The following is an 11,876-nucleotide window of genomic DNA, read 5'->3' on the forward strand; positions in this document are numbered from 1 at the left end:
CATTATTGGTTAATTATGCATGAATCTCAATTGTGTGGTTTTACCACTAGTGCTAATTAACTCTTCCCTGTGGTAATCACCTCTGGTGTTCCATGCATCTCATTTGCACAGCCCCCCTTTCAATCTCTCACACGCAAGCACACATTCAAACACACACACGCACACACGCACAAATGCACGCACACACGCACACACACGCACGTAAACATACTTTTTAACAATCACTGAGTTTACAGAATGTCTCTATTGTCAGCTGTCATTTCCCTGTTCCTCATAAATAATGGGTGATTACAATCAGCCCATTAGATTTTCATTCTTCTTATTGTTCAGAACATGCATGCGACCCAAGACCTGTGGCTCCATTAACATTTCAAGTGCATTAGAGTAATATTTAAAAATACTCCCTGATGTTGTCTAGCATTCTCCCTAGGTTTTCTAGAAGTCTTGAGACTGGTCCCCATAAGTCATAGACCATTACAGTTAGTCAATGATGCCAGACATTAGAGTTTTATAATTAACTTTGTTCATAATATGCTTCATGCTGCAGAACCTGTGTTCTTTTAACTTCACAAATGGCATAGCGTAATATTAATAGTGTGTCCTAGTGTCTAGTGTTCCACCACACATGGCTTATATGCTGCAAAACCTGCTGTTGTATTAACACTGTAAGTGTCTTGGACTAATATTTAAAATTCCTTGGTGTCTGGTGTGCCTCCGCCAGTACATCTTTTGTGCTGCAAAATCATTTGTTCTGCTAACTTTCTAAGTGACTTAGGGTAATATATATTTAGAAGTCTCTGGTATCTAGTGTCCCTTCTAGTATTGTAAGATTTTCTCATTATTCTAAGGGAGTTTAAATTTATGGCAACTATCCCTGTCCACACGCGTACGTATATACACACACACACACACACACACACACACACACACACACACACACACACACACACACACACACACTCTCTCTCTCTGTCTCATCCAAGAACAATCATACCTCTGCAGACTTCCAAACACGCTGCCACCTGCATAAATACACACAGTCCCTCCACCACCACTAGCTTAATGCAGACACCTACCTGCTCTACTGTTTATGTGGTCTCCACTATTGACTACAATGAAGGCCTGCAGCTTTTCAGCTATGTTCATTTTTGTGATTTGCCATGCTAATCTATGCAGGTGAGTGATTCTCAGAATCTCTCAGCTGTGTAAATGCCTTACATTTCCTGGGAGAGAGCACATGACTAAATAACATAGGCCACTCCCCCTAGAATACCTCATTAGCATGTAGAACAGCCATGGAGAAGGGCAACCACTGTGATCCTACAGGAAGAGCTTACTGCTGTTGGTGGACCTTTCTGAGTCCTGGTGCATGTTGCCACTAAAAGGGAAAAAATGGAGAAGGTTAAGAGAGGGCAGTTGAAGTTACTGACAAATGGTTCTTATAGGCCAACAACTGGTTTCACTGCAGAATAAGACATGAAGAGGAAATTTAAGAAATACCTGATATGTTGCCAGGTATAGAAGGTGCTGGTAGCACAGAACTTGTTGGTCTCTTCTACTGTGCTTTTACATTACGAGGATTGGGTTTATCCATCTTGTGGCAGGAGGTGTTTGCCTGGACTATCTGAGTTGGGAAACACACAAAAGGACTCATTATGTAATCATTTCATTGGCCAGAGGGCTCATTAGTTACTGCTGTGACTATGGTACATTTGTGTGGATCATCTCACTGCTCAGCAGTGGTAAGCAATACCCTCTATAGTGGCAAACAGCTAGAAATCAAATTTCCCCTGCAGAATGGTCCATAAAAAACTGTACGCTGTAAAGCAGTAAATGTACGCAAATACCTTGTGCGTCAACAAGCCTAGAGTAGCTAGATAGGCAACAGATGGCAATATATGTAGATTTAGTAGAATTCAGTATTGTGCAAGCTTTAAAGTTAGAATTCAGTTCTGTTTAGCATAATCTGCCTCAGTAAAGCATCTTTGTTAGTCTGCACCAACAAAACACCCTTAATAGCCTTCTAACCCCAATATGCTACCCCTTGTTGCTCACCAAACAAAGGACTGGACAACATGAATATGCAATTTCCTAATTTCTCTACACCCAGATTAGTGGATATGGGCATCTTTTGACAATGTAACAATCATCTCATGTTTACTAACACCCACTTAATCTTTCAAGAAACAGACACAGTATACAAGAGCTGTACTTACACAATGACACTGGAGGCTAAACTCTTGCATACAAGTGCACATGAGGTTGTTGAAACAACATACACAATGCACACATAGCTTTTAAGTGCCTCAGCATATATATCTTCCTAAACAACAAAGACTGCCTGGATCACCCGTTGCAAAGCTATGCCTCAGCAAGCCTGAAGGTACTCAGAAAAAAAATAACACTTAGCATGACACATACAGTCACACCCAATGGAACCCCAGACAATAAGCTCCTAGGGAAAGCAAGCACACTTCCCAGTTCTCTCATCATAGGGGACTCCATTGTAAGCCATACGGATGCCCCTCTAAGCAGGCTGAACAAGGACAGATAAAGGTTAGTTACACATCTGGAGTCAGGATCAGCCAAATCATGCATGCACTCAAATCATTACACCACAGGTACCAGTATGATTCCATCATAGCCCATGTAGGTGTAAATGACTTAAGGGGTTCAGGCGCCTAGGCAGTGAGACATTTCCCTGTGGAACATTTGACTGGGGACACATGGCTGAAGTGACATTCAGCTGCAGAGAAATATTGCTGTTTGCAAATTCCCTATGGGCAAAGAGAAGCACACCCTGCCATGCTCACAGCTTTAATAACCAAATGAATGGTGGCTGAAGAAGTGATGAGTATTGTGCTCAGTGTACAGTACATACTTATGTAACTACAACATGTAGAAGTGTGCTACAGCATGGAGGAAATCATGCAGGATACTGTAGTCACATTTATGCTCCAGTATGTGTTTTAGGTAATGTTCCCTAGACACTGTGAAGGGGGTAGTGGTCCACACACTCCAGTTATAAAGGCACTGCCCATTGTGCACTGCATTTGTACTGCCAGTGACATGCCCTCTGGCCAGCCTGCTGTTGATGCCTGCCATATTGCCTGCTGTTTCATGTTCCGTTGGGGACCATGGACATTGTTTTCCCCCTGTGCATTTGGTTATTGAAGTTGTGGGCATGCCAGCATATGCTTCTCTTTGCCCACAGGGAATTTGCAAACAGCCATATTTCTCTGCAGCTGAATGTCACTTCAGGCATGTGTCCCCAGTCACATGTTCCACAGGGAAATGTCTCGCTGCCTAGGTGCCTGAACCCGACTTAAGATGTACTTCTCTGGACTATATGAAGAGAGGCATTATGGAGCTTTCAGACTATGTGTCTCAGGCTGGTATGAGCCTAGCACTGAGCAGCATATTATAATAACTGACCGTGCTGGACCCATAACCCAGAGTTCCTTGGATTGAAAGCATCCTCTGCTATGGAAAGGTTTGAAATCATTTGGGTGGCACAGTGGTGCAGCAGTTAACATTGTTGCCTCACAGCAAGAAGTTCTCTGGTTCGATTCTCGGCCGGGGTGCTTTCTGTGCAGAGTCTGCATGTCCTCCCTGCGTTCGCGTGGGTTTCCTCCAAGTACTCCGGTTTCCTCCCACATTCCAAAGACATGCATCTGGAGCATTTCTCCCCAGGCTTCTACTGAAAATAGGCTCTGTCCTAGTCGGATTTCCCAGTCAACAAAATGTTAAATAAAAATACAAAAATAAAAATTATGCTGCAATATGAGCAAAAGATGACTGATTTTAATAATTGGCTGTCTTTCTGGTGTCATTTTAAGGGGATCCAATATTTTGTCAGATTGGGAGGATATGGTTAACAGCCCACACTGCTTGGCCAAGGATGGTCTGCACCTTCCCCTCTAGTCTTTCGAATACTGGCTAAAACGTTATCTACCCCCATAGTGCATTTTTAGGCAATGCCAAATTGACAAAGTTACCAACATAGCATAATCAACTCAACTGAACCTCAGGGTGTTACAACTCAATGACAGGAGCTTAAACAAACAAACAAAAAAAAAAAAACTACACTCCCTCCAAGTCTTGTTCACACTTGAGAATATAGACATATCAGTAGGTTATTGAGACATGGTTTAAAGCTGTATAGAGTACCTCAGCAGTGCAAGGTTTCAGTGCCTTCCACAAATTTAGAACAGCAGCTGCACAGACAGGGGCTAAAGGTGATGGTGTCTTAATATACATCAGTAACAACCATACCTCTAGGTTGGTCAAATAGGATGGTGCTGTGGAGTTCCTCCGTGTGAAAATCACCACAGACAACACCCTGTACCATATCCTAGCCAGCTATAGGTCACCCTCCATGTCCCAATAAGCTCACAATGCATACGTGGACCTACTGGAGACAGCTGCCATCCAGCCTAACACCCTGCTCATCGAGAGACTTAAATGACCCCTACATAGGCTGGGAATCCTAAGTGGCCTCAAATCTACAGGCACAGAGATTCCTTGACTTCATAAATACAAGCACCCTTGACCAAAGAGTGAATATGCTAACTAGAAGTTCAAATGTGTTGAAACTTCTACTCCCAAAGATGGGAGAATGCTACACTCCCCTCAATGTCTTACCCTCCCTTGTAAGGTTCGACCATAAAGCTGTCTCCTTCAAAATCAAAATCATCTCTGTAACCATAGTAAAGCCAGTAAAGGGAACTATTCCAAGACAAATTAACTTTTATTAAGTGATGGTTTGTCAAAATACAATGCCCCTCCAAACCCCAAGAACACAGCGACATACATTGAACTGCTCTCATAAACTCTGTACAACCATATCAATGGCTGCAGAGAGGCTGCTGTCCCTACCAGAAGTAGCCCCAGAAACAAACTGCCCTGGTTGCATCCCAAATTAAACAGGATAAACAAAAAAAGGAAAAAAAAATATGGCAAAACCAGGAAGGGAAATTCCCATAAAAAGTCTCTCATCAAACTAAATAGGCAATTAAGAGGGGTAATTAGGTCAAAGCCAATTTGAGGTTAAGATAGCCTCCCAGGTGAAAGATAACAATAAGACCTTCTTAAGCTATGCCAGAAACCTCAAGGGCACCACACAACAATGTGGTGAACTGGTGGTCAATGGCGCCATATTCACCAAGTGTGGAGATATTGTAAGCCTGTTAATGGACAAATTTAGTTCCAACTTTATCCCCCAACCTTTCCCAAAAACATTCCATCAAGCATAACCCCTCCAACTAAAACCAGGGTGCATGTCCTTGCTGCACTCATTAAATCCAAGCACACAGCCTCAATGGGCCCTGATAACATCTTGGGATGATACCTCCTGAACAGTCTAAAATATGACTTATCAGGACCCCTGGAGTCACTATTCAACTATAGTCTTAAAACAAGCTTTTTACTATGAGAATGGAGACCTGCAATGGTCATCCCCCTTTCATAAAGGAGGACATTCAACAGGATCCTGGAAACTGCAGACCTATTAGTCTGACTAGTCTTATTTGCAATGCCATGGAAAGGATTATTATGGAAATTTATCACCAAGGACATAGAAGACCTTCAGACACTGGATCCACCCCAATATGGCTTTGTCAATGGAAGGCCATGTTTAGTGAACCTGGTGGATTTCTTTAAGAAAGTCAGTAAGGCAATGGGTGAGGGGAACATGGTGCATACCGTCTACCTAGATCTGGCTAAAGCATTTTATACAATACCCCACTCGGGCATTGTTAACAACCATGCTGAACTAGGGATAAACCCCTTTGTAACACATTGGATAGCTTGCTGGCTCATGGATAGGATGCAAGAGGTTAGGTTTGGTGAGGCCACCTCCACCAAGAAGTTGTTTACCAGTTGAGTCCCTCAGGGCTCTTTGCTGGGCCTGCTCCTCTTTAGCATCTACTTTTCTGAGGTCAAAGCCAATGTCAAAGGTCTTAGGCTGTCCACGTTCACAGATGATTACAAACTGGAAGCAGTCATTGAATCCCCCCAAAATGAAAACACCCTTCAGGTAAGTCCAACACAGACAAATGTCTGGCACCAAAGCCAAGGCTCAAAACTCTGTACCAAGAAATGCATTATAGTATGTCTTGGAAAGTTAGGCACCCTGGGTAGGTTTAGTGAACCTGGTGGATTTCTTTAAGAAAGTTAGTAAGGCAATGGCTGAGGGGAACGTGGTGCATACCGTCTACCTAGATCTGGCTAAAGCATTTTATACAATACCCCACTCGGGCATTGTTAACAATCTTGCCGAACTAGGGATAAACCTCTTTGTAACACATTGGATAGCTTGCTGGCTCATGGATAGGATGCAGGAGGTTAGATTTGGTGAGGCCACCTCCACAAAGAGGTTGTTTACCAGTTGAGTCCCTCAGGGCTCTTTGCTGGGTCTGCTCCTCTTTAGCATCTACTTTTCTGAGGTCAAACCTATGTCAAAGGCCTTAGGCTGACCACGTTCACAGATGATTACAAACTGGAAGCAGTCATTGAATTCGCCCAAAATGAAAACACCCTTCAGGTAAGTCCAACACAGACAAATGTTTGGCACCAAAGCCATGGCTCAAAACTCTGTACCAAGAAATGCATTATAGTATGTCTTGGAAAGTTAGGCACCCTGGATAGGTTTACTGTCAAAATGTTGAAATGTCAAAATGCCACGCACTTTTATACATGCTACTTTTATATTGCAACTCCGAGATTGCACAACAGTGCAGACAAGGGAAAATCCTTGCCCTGTTTGCAACATAATGTCGAGAGGTAATTTTCATGCACTTCCTGTCGACCAAATGAACTACTTAATATTCATGTGTTGACCATATGTGTCGATCATATGAATGTTAAACCAAATGAATTTCAACATTTTGATAGTAAAGCCCCTGGGTAACGATATCATCAACAAAACACCCCCAAAAGTTGATTCATTAGTCAGGGATCTGGGAACTCAAGTAGACAGTAACCTAGTCTTCGACAAACATGTGTCCAAGGTGGTAAGAAAATCTTTTTGTGTTGCTCAACTTATAAGTAAGGTCATGGCATTAGGTCCAGATAGGTCATCATATCACTGTACTTGGCCCTCCTCAGACCCATAATAAAGTATAATGCCCCCTTCGGTATGTATCTGACCAGACACATGCAACAACTAGAACATCCACAAAGGTTCTTTATAAAAAGAATGCAGTGAGTAAATACAATTCCCTATATTTATCGTCTCAAAGCCCTGTGTCTTTACTCTGTATCATACAAACTTCTGCGAGGTGATCTTTTCCTGGTGTACAAGGCATCTCTGGACCTTATTTTGATGAACCTTATGCACATCCCCAAAAGAAACAGCATTAGACCTACTGTATCAAAAGACCTAAATTTTGTCTGTGACATGAATAGGACATGGTAGAGAGACAGATATATTTCTCAGAGAATTCCCTTTTTCTGGAACAGGCTCTCCATCCATGTGAAGCAGAGTTACTTTCTAACCCTATTTAAGCACAACTTGGACCAGTGGATGGGTAACTGGAAAGTCATCCCTGTTCTGGTGCCTATGTCTCTGATGAACAGAGGTAGTCAGTAAATCACCTGCTATATAAATCAAATATAGGAGTAAAATTTGGGTTGCATTGCTAAGCTTATAAAGGCTTTAATGGTCATTAGCCTAGTATACACCTATGAACAAGTCACTGGAAATTGAATATATTGATTGATTAATACTCATTTGTGTTGCCCTTCATCATTTGACTTTGCTTACTCTTCTCAGATGTTATCATTTTCTATAGACCATGCTGTCAATTCACTCAAGAAGAGTTTTTGCTTCTTTTTGATTTGTATATTTGTTTCACACAAACCTTGCATGTTTTGCTGACAGTTTTGGTGTCTTTTCATTTGATTTTCCACACCAGATTTGTGCTTATTTGTTACAGATTTTCTAAGCAGACTCCTATTTTGTGAAAGTTTGCCCTATTGAAGACCAATGCTTTAATTTTTGACTGACTGGGTTCTGTATTAAATTCATGGTGGACTACACCCTTTGATCCCTTGTCTTAAAATGGCTGCCCACTTCTTGATCTTGTCTCTTCTGTTTTTGAGTACCATGTCTGACACCGTTGGTTCTTAAGTAGCTTATTATACCAGATGTCTGTTGGCCCCTTCCTGGGAGATCACCAAGAATGTTAATTGAAACCCTGATTGGTGTCAAACAAAAATCCAGATAATTGCTGATGAGCTCCAAGAAGGACATCTGCTATACTGAAGTCCACAATGAGCAATTTTCCCCTTTTTCTGCCATCTTAAAGAAGCCATCTATTGTTGTGCTTTCATCTTTTTCTTCTCCAGGCAGTCTGTATGCAAATCCTCTGTAGATTATATAGACATCGCCTTTCTGTAGAGTGTTCTCCAGTTCCCCCTTTCCTCTCCTCTCCTCTCCTCTCCTCTCCTCTCCTCTCCTCTCCTCTCAGTAACCATTTTTAATGTCAGGACCTGCCAAAGCAAGTCCCAAAACACAGAGATTGAATGACCTAAAAAGCATACTTTATACTAAGTCCGAGATGACTAGATCTCAAAATATTCCCTTTTCTGCAAGGTATGGTGATATTGGAGATAGTAGATATAATTTTTGGGGTGTAGGAGATGGTCCCCCTGCAATAAAGAAGTTTAAAGAATAGCAGTGTTCAAGATTTACTATTCTCCTACATTGTTCTGCTCTGTTGGATTCAGTTCCACTTCTCCCATGATGCTTCACACCACATTGGCTGTGGCCAGTGCAGTACTTTGCAAGTGCCTGTACTGAAGCTCAACTGCCACCTTTCAATCCACTTGGTCATCCTTTCCATATCCTTCTTCACTGTTAACCCCAACTTTATGCCATTATTAGAGTTTGATCATGTTCTCTGTTCTCTAAGATATGAATGAAGTGATCACATTCAAAAATACTAGACCCAGCACTGACCCTATCAGCACAGCACTAGTCATTTTCCTTATACCTCTCATTGTTTCTATTACCACAGTCCTTCGTATCCAAGCATTTTGCTATATAGCAATCCAGTTCATTAGCCTTGATCCCATCCTAACCCCTCCAATTTCCCTTACAGGTAGCAGAACTGCAGAACTCTATAAACTTACAGCATTCCCTTGTCAAGTTCTGTTGTAACCCATGAGTAAAACTAGGTCACTGTTTTCTGACAACTTCTTCTGGCCATAAAATATGTTGGTTCTTATCCTGGAGGTTGTTGTCCTTCAGTAAAGCAATCAAACTTCACACAACATTCCTTCCCCTGCCACAGTTGTTTGGCTAACAGGCCTGTAGCTTACTAGAGTTTTACAGTACCACATTTTCTGTCTTGTAATCCTCGGGCACTTCTTCAGTGGTCAATACTTTATTTATTTATTCATAATCTGCTAAAAACATCATTCAGAGGGTCTACTATCACACAAGGCATATTCCTGGGGATCCTTGAATGCAGTCCCCTGGTCTCTGTGCTTTATCATACATTTGGGAAGCTATTTTATTTTTGCCCCTTTCCTTTCTATCCTAACATCTGTCCATTACTGCCTGCACTCTGCTCTGCCTCCATTCTAGCAGGGCCTCTTTTGCTGCTTGCTTTTCTTTGCAAAGACTGAAATGAGGGCTTCATTCAATACCTTTGTTTTTTTCCAGTCATCCATAGTCTCCTTTCCATCTCTGTTCAGTATGGCCAGGTCTTTTTTGTCTCTCCCTTCTGTTATCTGATGTCTACAAGAAAAAACATTTGTTCTCCATCTTTACCCATTCCACCAATTCCATTTCAGCTTGTGCCTTTCTTGTGTTCACCTCCTGTATTGCTTTTCTGTCTGCCTCTTTTCATGGGCCTCTGCTTCTTCCCTTCCACCTCTTGTATGCACCATTTTTAGCTCTAATCACAAGAATCAACTTCCGGTCATCTATTCTCATAGCTTGTTTGCTCATTCAGTATGTCCCCAAAATCATATTTGATTCTGTCTCCATGCAACATCATAATTCATTCTCCTGCAGTCTTACAACAACATTTTTGTTTTTATGTATTTGTCCCCCCCACACACACACCCACCCACACACACACACACACATACACACACACACACACACACACACACACACACACACACACACACACACACACACACACACACACACACACACACACAAAAGCATGATGAGGCATGTTCACTGTTGGCTAATGGTGCTTTTATCTGGACATCCATGACCTCTCCACCTTGGTTAACACCACATATAGATTCTGTCCTTTGTGTTACAGTCTTGTACCATCTGTGACTTCACTCAACTCCTGCTCTGCCTCTGCCCTGGAGTTTGAAATCTCCCAGTCTGTCTCTGGAAGGTTCTGATCTCTCACAACTATAACTCTCTTCATTCTACTCACCTCCTTTATTCTGGCTTTCCGTCTCTCATTCTCCAATGATGTCTTTGTGGCCAATGTACTATATCATGCCATCAGTATTTGTCTCCCTCCTCAATCCTAACTGCCACAGCAGTGATCATTTGATATTTTGAGACTCATTATTACAAATGTCAGAATAGTAAGACTTGCATTAATTAAGTCACAGATGCCATTTCTCAGGACATTACATTTTCTCTGAGGTATGGTGATATTGGAATTTGTATATATAAGTTCAGGGGTGGGGGGGTAAAGGGGGTTTGTCTCTTGCAAAAAACACCCATAAAGGAAAACAGTGATATTCAACATTCAATGTTCTCCTGGGGGTTTTTTTGGACATTTTTTCCAAAATTCAGTTTCACATTTACAAATCTTGGAATTACAACAGGGAGTCACCAGGGCAGTTATTGTAGGTTCCGACCCTCCTCCTTTCTTGCTGCTTTCATGGGCCAGTGTTCCTCCTAATCCTGTCTGGACTTACATTTGATATATGTGTTGTAGATCATTACAGCAACTCCAGTACGCCCTTTTCTCTCATGCCTGAACAGCCTATACCCAGTACCTCCATATTCCATGCTGCTCTTTACCCAGTACCTCCATATTCCATATCGCTCTTTACCCAGGTACCTCCATATTCCATACTGCTCTTTACCCAGGCACCTCCATATTCTGTACCGCTCTTTACCCAGGTACCTCCATATTCCATACTGCTCTTTACCCAGTACCTCCATATTCCATATCGCTATTTACCCAGGTACCTCCATATTCCATACCGCTCTTTACCCAGGTACCTCCATATTCCATACAGCTCTTTACCCAGGTACCTCCATATTCCATATTGCTCTTTACCCAGGTACCTCCATATTCCATACCGCTTTTTACCCAGGTACTTCCATACTCCATACCACTCTTTACCCAGGTACCTCCATATTCCATACTGCTCTTTACCCAGGTAACTCCATATTCCGTACCGCTCTTTACCCAGGTACCTCCATATTCCATACTGCTCTTTACCCAGTACCTCCATATTCCATATCGCTCTTTACCCAGGTACCTCCATATTCCATACCACTCTTTACCTAGGTACCTCCATATTCCATACCGCTCTTTACCCAGGTAACTCCATATTCCGTACCGCTCTTTACCCAGGTACCTCCATATTCCATACTGCTCTTTACCCAGTACCTCCATATTCCATATCAATCTTTACCCAGGTACCTCCATATTCCATACCGCTCTTTACCCAAGTACCTCCATATTCCATATCGCTCTTTACCCAGGTACCTCAATATTCCATACCACTCTTTACCCAGGCACCTCCATAATCCATATCGCTCTTTACCCAAGTACCTCCATATTCCATACCGCTCTTTACCCAGGTACCTCCATATTCCATACCACTCTTTACCTAGGTACCTCCATATTCCATACCGCTCTTTACCCAGGTAACTC

This window comes from Protopterus annectens, chromosome 9.part0 (genome assembly GCF_019279795.1).
Source record: "Protopterus annectens isolate FY-2018-M chromosome 9.part0, PAN1.0, whole genome shotgun sequence".
NCBI lineage: Eukaryota > Metazoa > Chordata > Ceratodontiformes > Protopteridae > Protopterus > Protopterus annectens.